The following is a 14774-nucleotide window of genomic DNA, read 5'->3' on the forward strand; positions in this document are numbered from 1 at the left end:
GTGATGTGGGAGGGGAGATTTCAGTCTCCAGTATGTCTTTGGGATGGTCTTATGTGAGCAGGAAGCTTAGATCATTGGGCTCTGAGAGATGACACTCTCTACCTCATAATGGAATAGAATATGGAACTCTGAGAGCCAGGCAACTGTAACTGACAGTCAGCTCAAACCAGCTTAAGTGGCCTGTAGCTCAGGAACAAGAAAGATGTTCCTGTGTTGTTTGCAAAGTTCAAGAGACTCAGATCTCAGGCATGAGAGGTGTTAGTGCTTCACTCAATGCTGTAGACATTGGATCAGTGCCAAAACACGAATCCATATTCTCAGGCCTTTTTTAAATTTTTTATTATAAAGATACTATACAGAGGGTTACAGTTACATGAGCAAGGTAATGAGTACACTTCTTATTAAGCATTGTTACCCCCTCCATTGTTTTCCCCCTACCATCCCTTCCCTCCCTAACTTCCCCGAGGTTTTTTTTTTTTCTTTAATAGTGATTAAGTGATAACAAAATTTCCCAAATTTCACAGTATTGTGGAATAAGGATGCGCATTTAAAGTCACAAGCTCATTCTAATTTTCCTGGAGCAAATTGTCTATCACAGTCTATAACATATAATGGTGTACCCATATACACCATACATGTGATCAGCAGTATGGGATAATTAGTAGTGGTTCGACCAGATGAGCGGGAGTTCTTTGTTTCTTAAGTCCTGTTAATTTTGTCATAACACCTAACATTTTTGATTTAGCATCCACTCATCAGGGAGACCACGTACCGCTTGTCTCCTTGCTCTTGGCTTACCTCGCTCAAAATGATTCCTTCTAGCTCCATCCATTTCCCTGAAAATGCCATTATTTTGACATTTCTAATGGCTGCATAATATTCCATTGTGTATAGATACCACAATTTTTGGATCCATTCATCTGTGGTGGGGCATCTGGGTTGTTTCCATATCCTAGCTATTGTGAACAGTGCTGCAATAAACATGGAGATGCACGTGTCCTTGTATATTGGTTCCTGTTGTTGAGGGTAGAGGCCTAGAAGTGGTATGACTGGGTCATAAGGGAGGTCAATCTTTAGCTTTCTAAGGACCCTCCAGACTGCTTTCCAAAGTGGTTGTATAAGTGTACATTTCCACCAGCAGTGTAATAGGGTTCCTCTTTCTCCACATCCCCTCCAGCATTTATCGTTGGCTGATTTGTGGATGTGGGACATTCTGACTGGGTTAAGGTGGTATCTCAGGGTTGTCTTTAGTTGCATTTTGGATTAAAAAACAAGACCCCTCTATCTGCTGCCTTCAGGAGTCACATCTTGCCCGTAAAAACAAACACATTTTCAATGTTAAAGGTTGGAACAAAATCTACCAAGCAAACGGCCGCCATAAACAGGTGGGAGTTGCAATCCTAGTATCAGATAAAATAGACTTCAAATTAAAATTCGTGAGAAGAGATAAAGAAGGTCGCTACATACTAATTAAGGGATCTCTCTTTCAGGAGGATATTACAATTATAAATATCTACTTGCCAAACAATGGTGCACCCAAATTTATCCAAGAAACACTACTTTCCCTCAAATCCCATATAAATCCAAAGACATTAATTATTGTGGATTTTAACACACCACTCTCTCCACTAGATAGATCAACTTGGCAAAAACTCAACAGAGAAACTGCAGATCTAAACAGCTGCATAGATCAACTAGATTTAACAGATATCCACCGAACATTTCACCCAGCAGCATCAGAATACACGTTTTTCTCAGCAGCACATGGAACATTATCTAAAAGAGACCACATTTTAGGCCACAAAGCAAACTTGGCTAAATTAAGAAACATTGAAGTTATACCTTGCATCCTCTCTGACCACAAGGGAATAAAATTAGAACTCAACACCAAAAGCCACCAAAGAAATTCTAGTATCACATGGAGGCTGAACAACACACTGCTGAATCATGAGTGTGTCAAGGAAGAGATTAGAAGGGAAATTCAAATGTTCATGCTATTCAAAAAAATGAACACACAAATTACCAGCACCTCTGGGACACAGCAAAAGCAATACTCAGAGGCAAGTTTATAGCTCTGAGCTCCTACATCAACAAATTGGAGAGATCAGAAATCAACAATTTAATGACACATCTAAACCTCCTTGAAAAAGAGCAGCAAGATAAACCCCAATCCAGTAGACGGAAAGAAATAATTAAAATTAAATCAGAATTAAATGAATTAGCATCCAAAAAAACTATAGAAAGAATCAACAAAACAAAGAGTTGGTTCTTCGAAAAAATTAACAAAATTGGCAGACCCTTAGCAAACCTTATCAGAAAAAAAAGAGAACACACCCAAATAAATAAAATCAGAGATGAGAATGGAAACATCACCACGGAAACAACCAAGATTCAGAACATTATAAGGGAATACTTCTCAAAACTTTATGCTAATAAGTTTGAGAACATGACAGAAATGGACCTTTTCCTAGCAAATATTGACATGCCAAAACTAAACCAAGATGAGTTAAACCATCTTAACAGACCCATATCAAGCATTGAAATAGATACAGCAATAAGAGACCTTCCAGCTAAGAAAAGTCCAGGACCAGATGGTTTTACAGCGGAATTCTACAAGGCCTTCAAAGCAGAGCTCACACTAATACTCCTCCAACTCTTCAATGAAATTGAAAGAGAAAGTTCACTACCGAACACCTTCCATGAAGCCATCATAACCCTCATCCCAAAACGAGGCAGGGACTCATCAAAGAAAGAGAACTATAGACCCATTTCTTTGATGAATATTGATGCAAAACTTCTCAACAAAATTTTGGACAACCGACTTTAACAATTCACCCAAAAAATCATACACCATGATCAAACAGGATTCATTTGAGGGATGCAAAGTTGGTTCAATATATGCAAATCAATTAATATTATTCATCACATCAACAGGAGCAAGAATAAGAACCACATGGTTATCTCAATAGATGCAGAAAAAGCATTCGACAAGATCCAACACCCCTTTATGATGAAGGATTTGGAAAAATTAGAAATCCATGGAACATTCCTCAATACAATAAAGGCTGTATATGACAAACCTACAGCCAGCATTATACTTAATGGAGAAAAACTAAAGCCATTTCCTCTTAACTCAGGAACAGGACAAGGATGTTCACTCTCTCCAATTCTCTTCAATGTAGTATTAGAATGCCTAGTTACAGCAATAAGACAAGATGCAGACATAAAGTGGATCCAAATAGGGAAAGAAGAAATAAAACTCTCCCTCTTAGCAGACACCATGATCTTGTATTTAAAGAATCCCAAAGACACCACTCCCAAATTACTCAAGCTGATTCAAAACTTTGGCAAAGTAGCAGGGTATAAAATTAACCCCCCAAAATCAATGGCTTTTCTGTATGCCAACAATGAGAAAAGTGTGGCTGAATTTAGGAAACGAACTCCATTTGTAATAGTCCCACCTAAAATAAAATACCTAGGAATTAACTTAACCAAAGGAGTGAAGGACCTCTATGATGAAAACTTTAAAATCTTGAAAAAGGAAATCAACACAGAACTTAAAAAATGCAAAATCTCCCATGCTCCTGGATTTGAAAGATTAACATCGTGAAAATGGCAATACTTCCCAAGGCTATCTACAAATTCAGCGCGATACCTATCAAAATTCCAACCTCATTCTTCAAGGAAATAGAAGAGGCAATCCAAAAATTCATATGGAACAATAAAAGACCCCAAATAGCAAAAACGCTCCTCAACAGAAAGAACATTGCTGGAGGAATATCAATAAAAAATTTCAAACTCAACTATAAAGCCATAGTAATCAAAACAGCTTGGAATTGGCATAAGTACAGACTTCAAGACCAATGGAATAGAATTGAAAACCCAGAAATAAACCTACAGACCTACAGCCATCTAACTTTTGATAAGGGAGCTAAAACAATAGTATGGAACAAAGACAGCCTCTTCATTAAATGTTGCTGGCAAAATTGTTTAACTACTTGTAGAAAACTAAAGCTAAACCCTTATATATCACCCTGCACCAGAATCAACTCCAAATGGATCAAAGACCTCGAAGTCAAACCAGACACTCTGAAAACATTAGTGGATGGAATAAGAGAAACCCTAGGTCTCCTTGGCTCAGGCCGAAATTTTCTGAATACAGACCAGGAAACACAACTAATCAAAGAAAGGTTGGACAAATGGGATTGCATAAAGTTGCAGAGCTTCTGCATTGCAAAGGACATAGCTAGCAAGATCAATAGAAAGCCCACGGATTGGGAGAAGATCTTCACTAGCCATACAACAGACAAGAATCTCATATCTAAAATATACTTGGAACTCAAAAAATTAAATCCCCCAACAACAAATCCTCAAAGAAAAAACTGCCCAATAAATAAGTGGACAAAAGACTTAAAGAGAAACTTCTGTGAAGAAGAAAGAAGGATGGCCAATAGACACATGAAGAAATGCTCCACATCCCTAGCCATAAAAGAAATGCAAATCAAAACAACATTGAGATACCACCTCACTCCAGTTAGAATGGCAAAAATCAAGAACTCTAACATCAAGAGATGCTGTAGGGGAGGTGGACAGAAGGGAACCTTACTTCACTGATGGTGGGAATGTAAACTTGTTCAACCACTTTGGAAAGCAGTATAGAGGTTCCTTAAAAGACTTCACATAGAGCTCCCCTATGACCCAGCAATCCCACTTTTGGGCATTTACCCTAATGTTTACAAACAAGACCACACTAAAGATACCAGCACAACTATCTATATTGCAGCATTATTTACCATAGCTAAGATATGGAACCAACCCAGATGCCCCTCAGTAGATGAATGGATCAAGAAAATGTGGTATATATACACAATGGAATTCTACGCCTCCATCAGAAAAAATGACATTGCCCCATTTGTTAGGAAATGGAAAAACTTGGAAAAAATTATATTAAGTGAAGTAAGCCAGGCCCAAAGAAACATAGGCCCCATGGTTTCCCTTATTTGCAATATCTAGTATATGTATGAGTCAAGCGGAAAAGGTCAGATAATGTGATGTTAGAAAAAATGAACCCTTAGATATGTATTTTAATGTTTTTTTCTTTCATGCTTGTGTTTCTAACTCATTTATAAGATTATTTCTTTGTTGCTTTGTATGTCCCTCCTCCACAGTATAACCCCTGCTTTCACTATATTTGATGTCAGTGTAACTTGTGGAGGAGATGGGGAAAAAAATGTCGTTTAAGGATACAGGTGGACCTGTTGCAACAATGAGAAGTACAAGTTGTCATGTCCAAAACGAGCTTTACAACGTCAGTGCAGGGGGGGGGGGGGAGAGTGATTGGTATTGGGGGGAGGGAGGCTGGGAAGGGATGAGAAGGGTAAACAAAGGAGGAGGCTGCAATGCTTGGTAAGAAATGTATGCATTATCCTTCCCATGTAATTGTAACCCCTCTGTACAGTATGTTCACAAATAAAATAAAATAAAATTTAAAAAAAAAGTATAACCAATTTAAGAGGTCAAATACATATTTTGTACTGACAATCATCTTACAGCAATAACTTGCTAACTAATTATGTCGGTATCTTCTTACCTAACATACAATAAGAGCTGAAAGCAGTCGCTTTTTCTAAATTAATATTGTAAATGCTTTATGATGACTTTATTATTAGACAAATAATATGTACAGAAGGGTGGTTCCACTGAAATGACATGACAGACACTGATAAATAAAAACATTTCAACACAGTTAGCTTTTTTCAGTCTCACCCCCTCCACATTGGCAAACAACATTGAAACAGCACATGTACACATATACACATACACACATGTTCGCACATGTATACACACATATGCATGCATGCTAAATTCAGGGTTTATTGTACAAAAAATCCAAATAAAATATTAGTGATTAGGACAAATGATAATATGCCTTATTACAAAATAATACATAAACCATTACCACGCATGTTACATTTTACCTGCCTTTCCACATGTGACCACTTAATTTATTTTTAATTAATTAATTACCCTATTAATTAATTCATTTGTTTGGTGCTAATCCTAGTGCTTGAACTCAGGGCCTAGCTTTGTCCCAGAATTTATTTTTTGTTTCAGTTTTCTCAAGGCTAGTATTTTACTGCTTGTACCACAGCTCCATTTCTAGCTTTTGATTTTTACTTTCAAATCAGAATCTAATGGACTTTTTTTTTCTTGGTCTGCTTTCAAACCACAATCCTCAGATTTCATCTTTCTCATTAACTAGTACTAAAGACATAAGCCATCGGTGTGGCTTCTACTTTTTCCTCTATAGGTATCTAATGCCCATACTTATATAGTAATTTTAAAATGAGAGTATAGAAGCAAGATGTACAGTGATGATACTGTCCTGTCAGAAATTCAAGTTAGTAATGTAAATTTATTATTAAAACCATACACAAACAATACCATGATATAGTGTAAGAGAACTCACTATTGAACATACGAGCTTTAAGAGTTTTCTAATAGATCCATTATTTATTGGTACCCAACATTAGAAAAATGTATGAGGCATTGGTAAAACAGAAGTCCTTTGCATGACTACATACATTCTTTGTTTTTTTAAAGACACTTGCTTTCATCTAAAATGTAGGCCTGACTATTGTCTTCATGTGATTTTGATGATTGAAAGTGCTTAGTGAGAAAGTCAAAACGTATTAGTAGTCCTTAACTATCAATTCTCATTTTCTTCTTGGAGAATATTATGATCAAATCAATAGTTCAGAATCAGCAAGCAATACTTCACAATCATGCTTCCAGTGCAAGTGGATCACCAATAAGAAATCCTCAATACCAATTTCCACAAAGTTTTGTCACAGATACAATCTCCCTGCTTTCTCTAGCTGCTTTACTACCTTCTTATTCCTTCATTGTACAGGAAAAGTATGATTCAACTGATTTCAGTCAGATCTGTTACTAGAATTATCAAGGATTTAGTTTATTGTGTGTAATTTTGTCAAAGTTATATCTCTTTACATAGGCTACTAAAAATGTATTTACTAATTTCAAGTAAATACATAAATTCTATTTCCATCTCTTTTAAAAATAAATTTTTGTTTGCTCTATAAATTGATCAGAGGCATGGATTTTGTGGCTAGATAGGTCATTAAACATCTGTCTCTCTCTTTCTCTCTCCCTTTCTTGGTTCTCATAGATAATATGATTGCTCCATAATTATCCTAATTTATTTTGCTTTTATATTTTTGGTTGCATCATTTCACTTTTTCCACTGCCATTTCCCATATCATTTATATAAAAGGCATTATTTCCTATTTTCTCATTCCTAGAATAAGCTGCACATGAAGACATCACAGGTCCTCATTTTCAGTGTGTACATTTGAATATGGAGGAACATCTTTCCTCTGCTCTCCATCAATTCTCTACTCTCCAGTTAGAATAATTTCGAATAGTAAAATTGGAAAAAAAGAAAATAAATCATGATGAATAAACAGTTGCAGAAAATTCACCGGATATTTCTGACCAGTTCAACCAATGTGAAATATTAGGGAAATACATGGACACCTCATTCCCACTGGCACTCAAAGTCTCTGGTTAGGCAATTCTTAGGAATATGGGGAACAAGATGAAAAAGTAAGGAATGGTATCAATTGCAAGAAATACAATTGGAGAAGGATCCAAGCAATTTTCTTCATTGGGCTGCCGAAAATATTCAGCTTATTACATTGCGGAGACTTCTTTCCCAAAAGGCCACTCATGTGAATAGTAGGGATGATGATGAGTATACCCCTCTTCGAGAAGCCTACAGTGGACACTTAGACATTATCAGTGAGTTGATGTCTCAAGCGGCACATGCAATAACTGTAGATGACTGATCACCCCTGCACAGTGCATATACATGGAATAATACCAGAGTGGCTTCTTTTTTACTTCATCATGATACAGATACCAATGCCCAGACTAAAGGACTCATTTTTTTTAAAAAAAAATTTTTGGTTTGGTAGTGGGACCTGAACTCTGGGCCTGGACGCTGTCCCTCACCTCTTCAGCTCAAGGCTAGCGCTCTACCACTTGAGCCACAGCACCACTTCTGGCTTTTTTTTCCTGCTTATGTGGTGCTGAGGAATCGAACCTAGGGCCTCATGCATGCAAGCTTAGTGCTCTACCACTGAGCCATATTCCCAGCAAAATATTTTTGTTTGTTTGTTTTTTGTTGTTGTTGTGTTTTTTTTTGGTCGGTTGTGGGGCTGGAGCTCTGGGCTTGGGTGCTGTCGCTGTGCTCTTCAGCTCAAGGCGAGCACTCTACTGCTTGAGCCACAGCGCCACTTCCCCAAACTAAAGAATTTTTGACACCTTTACATCTTGTTGCTGAGAACTGAGATAGCAAAGATATGCTGGATCACCTTCTGTTGAACCATTATATAAAACCAGGCCGGAAGAACAACATAGAAGATACTGTATTTGATATTGCCAAAAGGATAAGTATGTATCACTACCTCTGTGAAGTTGTGATAGGCTATACGAATTGTTCACTGAAGTCCTAATGGTCGGGTTAAGTTTCTTAAATTTCAAAAATGCAAGTCCATCTTTTGTGTCCCTACAAAATATTTTCACAATCCAAATAACAGCAATATATATATTTTTTGGTCAGTCATGGGGCTTGAAATCTGGGCCTGGGAGCTACCCCTGTGCTCTTCAGCTCAAGGTTAGCGCTCTACCACTTGAGACACAGCTCCACTTCCAGGTTTCTAGTGGTTTATTTGAGATAAGTGTACCACAGACTTTCCTTCCCAGGCTGGCTTTGAACCATGATCCTCAGATCTCAGCCTCCTGTGTAGCAAGGATTATAGGCATGAGCCACCAATGCCTGGCAGCACCAATATTTTACTGTAAAAATTCATGGATTCCGTGGAATTCTTCCAAGTGAATTGCCTGCCTTGGATGTCAAAATGTATTCAATATTTTTTGTATATATGTATAATAATTTCTTCAGAGTTTGTGATTTTTTTAATCAGAAATAATTTTAATTTATCTGTTGAAATGAGTAGTACAGAAACTAAAATATTTCTTGTGCTTGTCTGAAAAAGTATATTTTAAAATATTCTATATTATATGTTTGCAAAATGTTCATAATTTATTTTATTTTCTCCTAGATATACTTTGAATTCTACATTATTTTATAATATATAGGTTCATTAATGTGTCCTTTCTGATTGCATTCCATATAGAAACAGTTTGCTTCCTTTTTTTCTAGGACTTAATATTATTTTTATTTGGGATAAAATGACAATGTTGTCTAATTTGAGAATATTTGTAAAGTTTATGCTATGTAAACGCCTTTCTGAGGTGAAGATTTAATACACTGATGTCAAACTAAATTATATGAATTACGTGTATTTTTACACTTGCAATTTTGTAATCAACTTTTTAATAACTGTTTTTCATTTCTTGCATCTGAAGAATGAAAAATATGGAATACTTCTCAAATTTTCATATTATCCTTGTGCAAGTGCCATGTTAATCTCTGTATTTTAATTTGAGTATACGTGCTGCTAAAGTGTGTAGTATCCTCTAAATTTAAGTAGTTAATCATGCAATCTTTATACAGGTTTATATCTATGGGTGCCTACTTGTAACAAGGAAACTTTATTGTTCCTAACAATGCTATCGATCTTATTTCCCTAAAATTCTGTGAATAGTGGAAAATTTATATTTATCAGTCGATTGCTCACATTTGCAAAATTTTTTTGTCAATGACTATCTTAAGTCTTTTTATTTGGAATTTGATCATACTCTCAATTATTTATAGATAGGTCCAAAGGTGATGGCTTTTTCAAGTACTTATTTATTCAACTGAATTAGCTTTGCAGACCTAATGGATTCAAAGTAAGTGTTGCTTAAGAGCTACTTCTAAACTTCTTAAGCTGACATTTTCCCAAATGAGGTGTTACAGGAACAAATGTCTACCTGAGCCTTTACACTTCTTCCATGTGGGAACAGCCCAACCAGAATATCTTACCCTGACAGCATAGATTGTCTTACTAGAAGAAAACTAATCTTGGTTACAAGAGATCATAGAGAGATGAACAGTTCAAACAGAACTGTTCAGACTAGAAGGTATTTTATCAAAATATAATTGTTTATTATACCTTCCATTTCAAAAGTAGCTAACGCCAAGAAGGTGAAAAAATTGTTGGTATGCATGATTACTTAATGTCCTGGCCTGTCTACCATCCAACCATGCAGCAACTTACACTACTGCCTTTTTATCACCCAATATTTTCATAGTTGCAGGAGAAGTGCATATGTTTCTCCTCATTATTAGGCATTAAATTGATAATGTTTTAATCACAGTGTTTCCTATTGCCTCCATGCTTTAAATCTACAAATGGTAAATCTTTAGGTCTAACTCTATCAGACACTGAAGTAGAGATAATGGAATAATACTTTAAAATAGAGTTGCCTTTAATACAGTAACTACAACAGAACAATACAAAACGTGTGCTTTTTAATTATATTATATATAGTTATATATTTTATATTGATATGTGCTGATTTTATATTTCACACATTGAAACTGACTAGAATTAGTTGATAGTTTGACAAATAAATTGATATTTATTTATTCCAATAAATAGAATTGAAATATAAATAATTAGGTTTAAAATATATATTAGACTATAAAAGTATCAATGCAATGTTTTTAGTATAAACTTATGATACATTCTAACTGTTCTTGGTCTTCTGAATCCACATGGTAAAAAAAAACAATGTTTTCCTCTAATCAATAATGGATTTTACTCTGCTGCTGTTTATTGTTTTAATTCGCTTGTCCCAAACTGTTTTTCTCCATATTTCTAAAGCATTCCTACTGATTATGCCCAAATTTTGCTAAGATGTCTAAAAAATATTATTCTTCTGCAATACCCATGCATACTAGGGACCCAGGTCCGAGTTACCTGCATCATCAGATAACAGGGGCAAAACTTCTCACCAAAGCCCATGCAACATATCAACACAAAGTAATTGAAGACCCATCTCAATTTCGCATTTCCTATATTTCAGGGCACCAATTCCTTGAGATGCAGGAATTAGAAGTAAGCAATTGTGAAATACAAGGCTACTTAAAATGAAGGATGAGATTGCAAAATTTGAGAGAAAGTACTGTAATTTAAACATTCAACTTACAGATGACCAGCCCATATGAGTGAACAAGTTCACAAAGTGTCATAAGATTATTTTAATACCCCTCACCTATTATTAACGAAAGATTTTATTCCAACATAAGTGGGCCAAAAAATAGTTTCTGGGAGGATAGATCAATAATTGGTCTACTAAACCCTGAAATCTTGACTTAGAGCTCAAATGTAATTCAGAAAAACATTTGAAGCACTAAAGAGTGCTTCAAACACTGGGAATTCAGTACAACATGTTTCTGTGGTATAAAAATGTCACTCTCAAACCAATGATAATCTATATTTAATCTCCTGAAAGTGTATTCCTTTTCAAATAAACATTTTGAAATCACATTTGCCAAAATAACATTTGACAAATTGATGATACTTAGTGACATTACAAGTTTTTCAAGTATAGGGAGCAAGTTACAATAGAGTTGAATTATTTACACAGCACTAATGCCAAACATGTTCAACCATTCATTAAAGTGTAGAAATAATACCACCCACAATTTGTGTTTTTCAGTAAGAGACTTCCAGAAGTGTGTTAAATAGATCAGCCTCCTAAATTTCAAACCCAAACGTTACCTAATAAATTTCATCATTTATTAAGGTACATTTAAAAAAAATCACAAATAGTTACCTTATCATATGTTATTTTATGTTTTCCCTCTGTCTAACATAGTAAGAAATATGACTTTAAGTCTTGAATATGGGTACTCATCAGAGATATGACAAACATAATATCTGTCTTCTATTTCTATCATATTCCTCTCTAGGAATAAAGTCAATTTTCTTCTTTTTCCAAAACTTATAGGTAATAGAAAATATTATTCCATGTAAAATAAAAGAATCACACCATTGTACAAAGCCATTTATAAAAATTCATTGTTAGGAATACATTCTAAGCTATTTTTTAACTTTCTTTTTGACTAAAGATTAATCTTCCAAATGGGTGAGAATAAAATCATGTTTAGGTGCTTCACGTCTCCAGTCTTGCAAATTGTTGCTGCAGATGAATGAATTATGGAAATTTAAGCTGACATCAGTTCAAGAATATGCAGGATTGAGACTCCATGGAATGTATATAAACCTTTCAAAGTATTAATAGATAGTTTAACAGAATGACTATCAGGAAGTTGAAACCAGAGAGGAATTATAATAAAGACATAGAATGAATGAAAAATGAACAAGGGGTAAGTACAGCTAGAATACTCAATGTACACATATCATGAAGGGAGTGGTAAATTGGAAATAAATCTTGGAGAAAGGGTTGGTTGAGAATGATGGAAGGAGTGACTCTGATCTAGGAGCATTGGACAATTAGATGGATATATTTAATTGTAACACAATTGCACAACCTTTTAAAATTCAGTTAAAAAACACAAGAAACAAAAACACACAAAAATCACAACCAAACAGCAATCTCTAGAGAGTATGAATATGACCTCTCAAAATTTGAATCAGTTAATGAAGGGCATTCTTGGGAAAAGCAAACAAATCTGTTCAAAGAGGAAGTTTGGGGTAGGGGAGAATTTTGAACAGAATAAAATAGATTGTCTAAGGTTATAAATCACCTACATCTGCTCTAAACAGTATCTTTCTTCTGTGAGTTTTCTGTCTGAACTGTATAATCCAGTCCTGAGAAACACTTGGTAGCTTGTGAGGTAGAATGGAAGAAACAAGATCAAGAACCCATTACTCCACTGGAGAGAAAACAATCCTCTATATTTTCTCTAATCTCTCTTCACTACTCTTTCTTCAAACTTTTAAGTCAATTGATTTTGAATTATATTTTTCCTTTTTCTTCTGGCAATGTAATTGGTCAAAATAATTTCATTAAATATTATTTGTCATTTTCTTCTTTCATGCTGTTTAATTGGCCAAGTGAGTCCATTAAACTTCCCTCTTGCATTTGGTTGCCATGAAACAACATCTATGTTAATGAGGAGAAATCTAATGCTAAACTTTGTCTCCAGAAAACAGTCCAAGAGGCTCTAATCACAAATATTTGGCTGCATTATTTTTTCTTTTACCTTGAAAGACTTCTTCTGGCTAAAGTGCCCACAATAAAAAGTACTACATCACTTGTTGGTTCAATCAGAATTGTCTAACCTCAAGGATATATTTTGCTAACAAGATACTTAGAAGAAACAAAAAATACTGCACTTTTATCTTCTCTCTTAAGATTCTCCTTAGATACTATATCAGAAACAGTGAAGTTATTCTATGCAAAATTATTTCAATAGATTATTTTTCTCTTGGTCTTGCATTAGTTCACCAAGATGTATGAAGGAGAGTAGAGTTAAAAATCACCCATACCTTGGAAGAAAGTGTGTGTTACAAAAGGACAATGCTTCTATGTCCTACTTCTATGTCCTTCTCTTAGCTCTTGCCGAGTTCCAATTAATCACAGCTTCTTGGCTTCAAGTCTAGTGAAGCTGAAGAGCCATACAGGCTCCACCACTGCTACATCTTCATTATTTCTCTTTTAAAACTCTTTAAGTTGCCTCCTTTGGATGTGGAATTTATTTTCATGTCTTCATTCAATCAGTTCTGCATTATAGTGAGACAAATGTGCTCTGTAAAATCACTTTAGGGAGTAAAAATACTAACACAATTTACATCAAAAAGTTTTGGCCTCCCTTCACTGCAGAAGACAATACGCTTAGCTAAGGCTTCTAAGAAAACTTTTTTATTAACTTTTCCATTTGCTCAATTCTTTTCTGAACTTTTAGGCATATGTAATAAAAGAAGTCTTCACTATTTCATATTAATAAGAATATTATTTTTGTGAGCCACTTGGAAATGTGAAATCATTGGTTTGAAGTGTCCAATCAGATTTTTTTCTGTGTTTCACTGCTTCACGTCCAAAGACATTGTGGAAAGTGTTACAAACAGAAAGGTTTAATCCCAACACCTTCTTTCATTGTGGAGGTCACTTTCTCCCTAAATATTTTGACTCAAATTATCTTTTTCAGAGAATTAATGTTTGATAATTAAAGGTAAATTCACAAATTTTGATGCCTTATTTTTTTAAGAACTTTTAATTTAAATTCCAATACAACCTTGTTTCAAACACTGAGAATATAGTTCCTGGGTAAGGACAATTCTCAAGGGAACCTACAGGATTTACAGCAAAGTTTCTGAGGTCTGATTGTTTAGTGTGAAAAAGAGCCATCTTCATCCACATTGCTCCCTCTCTACTAAGTCTCCTTGGATTTCTTTGCATGAAAGCCTATTCTTCCAGGCAATTTAAAATTTTTTTAATAGGCTAAGTTGTTAAAAATTTTGAACAATTAAATTTTACCTGTCATAACTTTAAAATTCTTTGAAATCCTTTATCAGAACCGAGAATTCACCAATCCTAATTCCACCTTTACCATCAAAAAGTTAACATGCTTTTTTCAGAACGTTATCAATGCAGCTATTATTTTCCAGTGGCTTTGTTATGCGTATATATAACCATATTAGCTGATGCTAAGCAAAATGAATTCCAAGATATGGAACCAGATTATTTTTTCATTTGTGGTTGTTGTTTTTGATGAACTATGTGATTTCTGTTTTCTTTGGGTTTTTCCCCTATGGTTTATCCCTGCTGTATTT

General features: G+C 35.0%; 1 pseudogene; it reads right to left on the reverse strand.

Moving 5' to 3' along the window:
- Nucleotides 1–9457: 9457 nt before the first annotated feature.
- LOC122096973 lies at nucleotides 9458–9554 on the reverse strand (annotated as a pseudogene).
- Nucleotides 9555–14774: the final 5220 nt, after the last annotated feature.

This window comes from Dipodomys spectabilis, unplaced genomic scaffold, assembly GCF_019054845.1.
Source record: "Dipodomys spectabilis isolate Male_0828 unplaced genomic scaffold, ASM1905484v1 ptg000408l, whole genome shotgun sequence".
Lineage (NCBI taxonomy): Eukaryota > Metazoa > Chordata > Mammalia > Rodentia > Heteromyidae > Dipodomys > Dipodomys spectabilis.